The sequence below is a fragment of the Crocodylus porosus genome, unplaced genomic scaffold (assembly GCF_001723895.1).
Source record: "Crocodylus porosus isolate Cpor-Errol unplaced genomic scaffold, CroPor_comp1, whole genome shotgun sequence".
In the NCBI taxonomy this organism is placed as follows: Eukaryota; Metazoa; Chordata; order Crocodylia; family Crocodylidae; genus Crocodylus; species Crocodylus porosus.
The window spans coordinates 161,011,481-161,020,049 of record NW_017728886.1 but is presented as its reverse complement, the minus strand read 5'-3'; positions in this window follow the sequence as shown (position 1 = coordinate 161,020,049).

Sequence of the window (8,569 nt, the reverse complement as noted above, 5' to 3'; positions counted from 1 at the left end):
ATGATCTCCCGAGGTCCCTTCCAGCCCTGATGTCTATGAAATCTATGAAATCTATGAATTATAAGCTATGGCGGAAACATCAAAACAGCAAAATAGTTTCGACGAAACAAAATGAAACAGTGCTTCAAAATTAATGAAACTTGAAATGAAACACTTTCCCATCAAAACGGAAAATGGAAGTCAAAATGAAATGGTGCTGTTTCGCACAGCCCTACTGAAGACTGTTTTAAATTCTAGCTTAAAAACGTTAACTCAGGTGTAGTAACATGAACTCAGGTGAACGTTAACTCAAGTGAGGAAATGATTAATGGTGACAGGTTGGAGACACTGTCAAGATGCTCAGGAAGGCTATTTTTTATTAATCTGAATAAGAGTGGTACATTTAAACATAATACCTACAGGACTAATAAAACAATATCTTATGACTATTTTGCCTAGTTTTTTGTGTTTTTTCAGTGTAATATATAATTTAGCAAATTAGTGCACATTCTAATAAAGTTATATTTATTCTTCTTTTGATCTTAAACTGAATATAATATCCCTGCCCACCTAGCATATTAGTAAAGTTTCTAGTTTCTTTTTACTTGGAGAAAAATGTGTTATATATGATGCTGTAGCATAGCATCTGCACCCCCTTTTCAAAAGCCTAGACCTGCCAATGTAGGAGACCAAAATGCTTTACTCAGCTCTGCCACCAGCTTGCTACTTAGCCTTGCACATGTCCCTCTTTGGTTCCATTTCCCACTCTGTCCTTACCTAGGGTGATCATATTACTTTTAAGGAAATCTAGGAAATTGCCCCCACCCCAAGTCAGTGGGGATGTTGCAGGTAGCAGCTCTCTACTGTGGTGCTTGCCTAGTGCATCATGCTGCTCCATCTCTCTGCCAGACTGCACGCCACGTGATTCCAGGACTTTGTTTTAATTTTCACTAACTGGCCTGACCAGCCTACAAAATCCAGGCCAAACTGGATATGGTCACCCTAATTTTACCTCCTTGATATAGTGCTTTGTGATCTGCTGATGGAAAGTGCTACATAAGGCCCCCTACACTGGTGAATTACCTATAGGGCAACAATATCTGTGCTTCAGAGACAAAGCCCAGACAGATCTTGGTGGGTAGTCAGGCCAAACTAGATACAGGTTCTCACTGAATGGAAGTGACTGGAAATGGCCACAAGTGAATCCACAAGGCCCTCTACCCATTGTGTCAGTAGAAATCAAGGAACAATTTCCAGCCAAGTGGCAGAGCCATAGAAAGAGCTCAAAAGCCTCAGAACATTTGTATTTCCCCTGAACAAGCACCTTTGCTTTGGTACAAGAGGCTGTGGGTTTCAACATAAGCCCTAGATTTCTTGCCCACTAGGAGGGAAACTATAAAATGCAAGGGACCTAAAAGCCAGGCAGGCTCAGTTTGCAGTCTCTTGTTTTATTTTATAACAAACTAGGTGAGATTTGACAAGGCTTATTTTCAGGGATTTAAAATTGAAACTGTTCAGCCTACATAGTACACAAACCTGAGTTCAGCTGTTTTTCCTTTCTAGTCTTATTCCCTTAGCAGTCAACATTTTAGCATATTTCTTCCAGGCAATAGTAAATTGTAGTGGGGCTTTCGTTGTAATTTTGTGGAATGGGAGTGTGGCTAGTTGGGAAGAAACCATACAGAAGAGGGAGAGAAGTAAGTTTAAACCCAGCTTAAACAACACCGGTACATGACATGGGGAGAAACGTGGAAAGTGAGGGTTTGGAGTCAGAGTTTTGACTGCAGCTGCTTTGGAGGTCTGAGCATGGAAATGGTCTCAGGTAGTTTGAAACTTTCTGTGGTCAGAAAAATCAAGGACTGATTTAATTATTATAATTAAATAGGATAGCATCAAAAATACCTGACCCCATTACCAATTTCTCCTCTAACCTGAAAGACTTTTAATTTTGGCAAACTGCTCAAGTCAAAAGTGGTTACATACCTGTTTTCCGTTGGTTAGAGAGGGTTTGATTGCACAGCAGGAGTATTATAGTCTATGTCCAACATGGTTTGGTCCATTCTTCTGTACGCGTGCAGAGAGTTAGGACCCAAGCCCCAAGCTCACCCAGTACCCAAAGTCTTTCAGTGGTGGACCAAATTCAATTCAGAGTATTATAATCTCAGTAGAACTGACAAAATAGAATAGATTTATCTCTCTGAGTCAGTCTCAAGACTGTTTATATTTCTTAAAGTCTTTGTTCCTTATTTCTCAGAAAGGTTCTTTTCTTGTGATCTGGAAAAGCTCAATGGACGCTTCTATATGACAGTTCTTTTACAGAATTATTCTTTATTTACAGATGTTCGTGTAAGTGAAAATGGCTTTAAACAAACTATCTATCTACCTATCCTTAAATCCCACAACAAATACAAGCCCGGTGTTTTAAATAGTAACAAATCTAAGATTTAAGAGTGGGCTTTCAAGAAATAAACACTTTGGGGAGAAATGAGCAGCTGTCAAAGAAATGACTGTCCTCCTTTTGAAACTGAGGATACAGAATTGAATCTGCATGTCTTTGCAAGGCAAACAGAAGAGCACTGCTGTAAGAAACTCTATGTCACCATGAGATGACAAAAGGTAAACTGGGGCCTAATTTCAAATGATAGGTCCCTCTGTATCACTGTGGGAATCTAAAGGGACCATAAGTACAAATGTGATTTATACCCACTTTAAGACTCTTTTCCATACTATAATAGGACCCATGCCACAGGAATGGCTGTGACGCCTCCCCTGGTGGGGATGTGACTCCTTCCCATTCAAGCTTCTTGGTGTACCCTCCTTTGTTCTTTTTTCTGCCATACCTTGATGTTGCTCATAGAGTTTGGGAAGCTGCCCCAGGGTCCCCAGACTGAGTCCAGACCCCTGTTATTTTGTCCCTCAGACACTATGCTGTGGCCCTTCTGGCCTAACTGTGGCCTTAGGGCACCAGGCATGTTATGGGCTGTATTCGTGGTCTGCTCCTATGCCTTGTAGCTATTACTGATCAGTCATGCCCATGCCTTGTAGATATTACTCTCAATCCAGACACCAGGTTGTACAGGCCTAAATGCTCTTGGATTTGGCCTACTACTTGCTTTAGCTGGGAACTTCTGAACCTCAGCCCACTGGCTCTGGCCTGGCTTCTCAGTTCCAGCCTCTCCTCAGGTGTGCTTCACTCTCTCAAGCCTCAAGCTCTGGCTCTCAGCCGTTAGCCCTCCTGTCTCACCTTTGGGTCAAAGGCTCTGGCTCCCTCCGCCTTTATCCTGCTCCCCATCTAATATTTCAGGACATGGGCTCTGGCCCCCTTGGCCTCTCTGGACTCAGAACCTGGAGTTTGCCCAGGGCAGAGGGTCAGACCTGATGATCTGTTTAGGTCCCTTCTGACCCTAAGCACTATGATACTTTGATACTACTCCTAAGCCCCGGCCCTTCCAGTCACTTTGCCCTATCACACTATACATACCCCATGTTCTGTCATTGGGGTTTCTGCCTTGCTTGACTTTGCTACCTCTGCCACAGGGCCACTGGTGAACATGGAAACCCTGTCTTCTTTCCCTATATTGTCTCTGCTCACAGTTCCCCCTCTCCAAGCCATAAAGACTCTCCTCTTAAAGGGCCTCGAGGGTCCTACCTGTCCCCCAGCCATATCTCAATAATACCAGGGGTGAGGGTTCACCATTACACATACCAAATGGAAAGGAGTATTAATGTCTATTTCAACAGAAACCGGAGATGTAATATCCACAGACTATTCCTGGTATAGTGCTTGCTCATCCTTCCCTGTCTCCTGGATGGCTTCAGCATGAGGCAGCATGTAAGAGTACCACCAAGCACTCTGAGTCGTTGAGTGCACAGTGTTCTGGGAATTCTAGTTTTCTAGATTGGCAGTGGAGTTCACAGCTGATACAAGGGGAGGGGGTACCTTTACCTCATTTTTCCTACCAAAGCCCATGTCAAAAAGGAAAAAAAAAATGACTTAAGTGGCAAAAAAATAGGGGTCAATTCTCCCCCCTGCCTGCAAACTCTATTGCTGAACAAAACTGTGATTCCTTGTGCTCAATTACTTGTGCTGTTTGCACCAGCTGCTTCCTGAAGCCCTCCATTCTGGTGGAGTTGGGAATTGAAGGGTGAGGTGCCCGCTCCCAATCCTTTTGGAGTCCATCCCATTAGATAGTGCCCTGCCCACCCATGCTACATTATGCTACTGCTGCAGACTGCTGTGTAGTGCTAGGATATGCTTTTAAACATGCTAGCTTTGGTACTAAAGGAAATCTAGGTATAGAAGCATGGAGTTCCACATGGCTAATGTACCCAACTAAGAAGCAACTTGTGACTATCCAAGCTTAGTAGAAATAGCATCCCATTATCTACTCTGTAATATGAAGCACGGTTAGGGGGGACATACATAGCATTATTGTTATCCCTTCTGTACGTTCAGACTGCTGAGGTTGTTCCTGTGCTCCTCTGATTTGTTGTTTCTTCTACGAACTAGGCTGTATTAAGAATAACTTTTCTGCACTTGTGCTGTCCTTCAGCTGGTGTAATTACCTACCACTAACTGTATTTATGTTTACATGAAACAAAGATCCTTTGCTTTGGAACCAGTTGCTATAGTTGCAGGCAATGTGCTGTGTTCTGGGTCTTCGGGATTGCAAAGAGGATGACTTTGTAACATTTGGTTAAACAATCTCTCTTCTTAATGTGGAGCATCTACCCTTTTTAGAACCACACCCATTAGCTATTGGTCACACTGGATATTTAGAGGCCAACATTAGGTACCAACATTACATTTTTACTAGTATAAGTGATCGGAAACTGGTTTATACCCATAACAGAAGTTTGGCACATATAGACTGGTTTAAAAGTGGTGGAGCCTGGTTTAAGATTTGACCTGCCTCCCCACCAAAGGCTGAATGGGTGCTCTATTCACTACTGATCTAAACTATGCTACTTACAGAAAACCATATAACTTAGATTGATTCTTCTTCAGGCTTTTTGAAAGCCTGTGCCTAGCCAGAAAGATTACAATCTGTTTATGGTTTGTTTTGAACAAACCTTCTTAAATACTTTTATAATAATTTTCTCCTCATTCAAATTATATTAATCATAGTAGTGTACAATGGCTTAACATTCACATGGATCACACACAGTAGTAGAAAAGAACAGGTAAATGCAGGTTTCTTTCTTCAGTTTCTCTTCCACTTCCCCAGAAATGGTAACAGTTTATTTACGCTACATTGCTGCATGTTTGCTAGTTTCTTTCACCTCCTGATACAGTTCTGCTCATAAACATATAGTCCATACTTAGTAATCCTGGTTATAGGAAGTTCTCCACGTAGCTTTCCACTGTCTTAATATTGGTGGCAGAGAAGACTTCTGAGATTCTGAAGAACATTCAGCTCCCTTCCAATTCAGGGATAAATCCTAAAATTGGCTGAAGGAAAGAGGCCAATATAAAGTAGTTTTTCTGTTCTGTTCTGTCAGCTCCCATAATAAAAGGGGGTCCTGAACTAAAAAGTTAAAAAAAAAAACAGGTTGCGGAGAGGCTGACAGTAAGGAAAGAAAATAACACAAAGTAAATTCACTAAAATAATTATATACCTGTCAGTTCTTTTCTTTTTTGTTAAAGACTCACCCATTTTTTGCCTGTGAAAAGTTCATTTAAAACTGTCTCTCTTGCAATAGGAAAAATAACAGTTCATTCAACTGTAGAATACAAATCCCAGAATGTTTTCAAATTTCCCTCTTTTGTGTGTTGTGAGATTGACAACTATATAATTAGGCATAACAAAGAGAAAAGGGAATTAACAGGATGTAGCACAAACCAGGCACCTTGGAGTATGGGGAAGTCGAGGGCAGAAAGTAAATGAGCCCATGGAACTTTTGAAGTGAGAAGTTCAGACATTTTTGTCACAAGGTGGGTGCAACATTAGCCGGATCCTCAGTAAGTCTAGGTTGGCAAATCTCTGCAGTGAAGACAAAGACACTGCATTCATTTGTGTGTACTGAGGGTCCAAGTCCACATTTTCAAAGGAGATATGCACCATAACTCCCCAGTAGTGTCAGGTAGGAGCTCCAGTGTACCCCTGCTTATTGGGCTCCATCTCCTCTAGTCACCTATGGCCCATGGAAATTTGACAGAACTGTGCTTTGTGCTGTTGCAGTGTTGCTGATTTGCCCTCATGTGCAAAGGTCAGACCTAGGTCTGTGCTCCACCTAAAGCCTGCTTCAGCTGTATTCTGAAGATGTTGCTTTGGAAGAATGAAAGAATGATGAACAGGAGGCAGAAAGTCAAACTTTCTTGTATATAATCCTTGTACTCTTGTAGCTACTTCCCATTTTGGGAATCGATTCTTTAACTTTCTTCTTTCCTCTCTATTTAAATTTGTGACTTCTACAATTTTTAAAATTCCATCTGTGCAATTCTTTATTTTTTAAATAATTACTTTAGCAAAGTCTTTGATTGTGTATCAGTCACTAAGAATCCTTTTCCCAGATAGCCATATTATCATCAGTGAATATTATAGAAGTATTCCAAAAGTAGAGTAGTAAATACCTAATAATTTAAAAACAAAATTCCACTTAACCCAGAAATGAATCCCAATGGATTGTATTATAGCCCACAGTAACAAAAATCTATGACTTATGCTTTATCCAGAAAAGCTCTGAAAATTATTTAAAAATTGGAAATTTAATAAAGTAACCAATTGCCCAGGTTTTCATTTAAAACTTTCCTGTGTATAGGTAAGTTCTGTAAGAGGTTAAAAAAATCAGTATTCAGAACTGTCTATGAAAATGCATCCATTTTTGGCCTGCTTAATAGAAAATAACCTTTTACAAGGTTTGTGTACATGATACATTACCAATATGTTAATGTTCTTGTAGTGCTCATAAAATACTTAAATAATTTAGTTTATTAATTCCATTAACCTAGATCTAAACATACTCTTCTCTGACCTAATTCAGATATTCATTTATTGAAATGCAGACTGAAGTTAAAGACAAGTTTTTTGCCTAAATAACTCACTAATAGACATGTAACTCTAAATTACTGTGCTACCCTGAATTCTAATATTCCAGTTATGTTTGTTTTGATATATCTGAAAAAATGGTAAACGAGGATGACTGACTGAAAATCCGAATATTTTTCTGTGGAAATAATAGGGAAGGTGAAAAACAATCATTTCATCATCATTTTCCAAGGAAAATGTTTACTTTATAGCAAATATATAAACCCAAACGTTTTCATTTGGAAATGCCTCTGATACTTCATGCCCTCTTTTTCACATGGGTGTGTGTACATGAAACGAGGGGCATGTGTGCATGACACCTTAAAATGAGTTATATGCTTTTGCCCTGCTTTAATGGTGTTGGTGTTTGTACGTAGTGGCAGTGTAGTGCGCATAAATTCCAGCTACAGTAGCACATTTGGCAGCACAATGCGCCTTAAAAGACTTTGTGGTCCAGCAAACTAAAACACCTCTGAGGAGTTTTAAGTTTGCTGTCCTACAGTTGTGGAGCAAAGAACTGGGTTCTATGCGGCTCAGGCACTGTGCAGGCAGCTTGGCAGCAGCCCAAGAAGGCAGGCTCCACTGAATCAAAAAAAAAAAAAGCAGTGAGCCTGATCTGTTTTTTTCCCCTCCTGAAACCTGCCTGCCTGCACGAGCTGTTCAGGGATCCGGTCCTCCCCTCCGTGGCTGCAGTGCCCCCCAAGACTGCCTGACCTGGGTGCCTTCGGGTGGGTGTAACCTCTGGGGGGGGGGGGCACTGCTGCTCCAGAGGGGACTACTAACTCCTCTCCCTATGATGCAATATGGCTGCAGCCCAAGGACTACTCTACCCACCGGCAGATTGCCCTCCCCTCCCCACTGCTAGAGAAGCAGGTAAAACACGGGTGTACGAGACACAGGGGTTTACTTCACCCTAAATTTAAGTGGTATTTTTAAAAACCCACTGCTTCAATTTAGGGACCTCATTTCATCTATACATGCCCTATGATGCAATATGATCCTACTCTTGAACTGCCAGGTTGCATACTGGAAATCCTATGACCACCATACCATGAGGGCTATGTAGGGAGCCTAGTCCACAGCAGAGAGAGAAATTATTAAGCACAAAAATTAGAATTCCTTTAATACAATGAAGAGGCATTTCCAACAATTTTTTCAGCTAACAGAAATCAGACCTTTGCCTAATCTCGCACACAGAAATAAAAAAAACTTGGACTTTTCACCAAAACCCCTATTTTTGTCAGGAAAGGAAATGATATTCCTGGAAATTGTAATATCATTTTTAATCAATAGGGCTTTGACAGAAAAAGGTTGAAAAACCTATTCTATTATGAACTAGCCAATTGCCCAACAGAAATGATGGGGGGGGTAAGGGGGAGCATGTGAGATGGAGCCCCATGTCCACTCCATCTGGGCCTGCTCCCCTTTTACCTCCTGCTGCTTGTGGTCCAGGCCTGCTTCCCCACTCCCTGCCACAGTGGCAGGGGGGCAGGGGGGAGGAATGGGCCCGGACCCAATGTGGGGGAGGACCAGGCCCAAGCTGGGCTGCCGCAGCAGGGGGA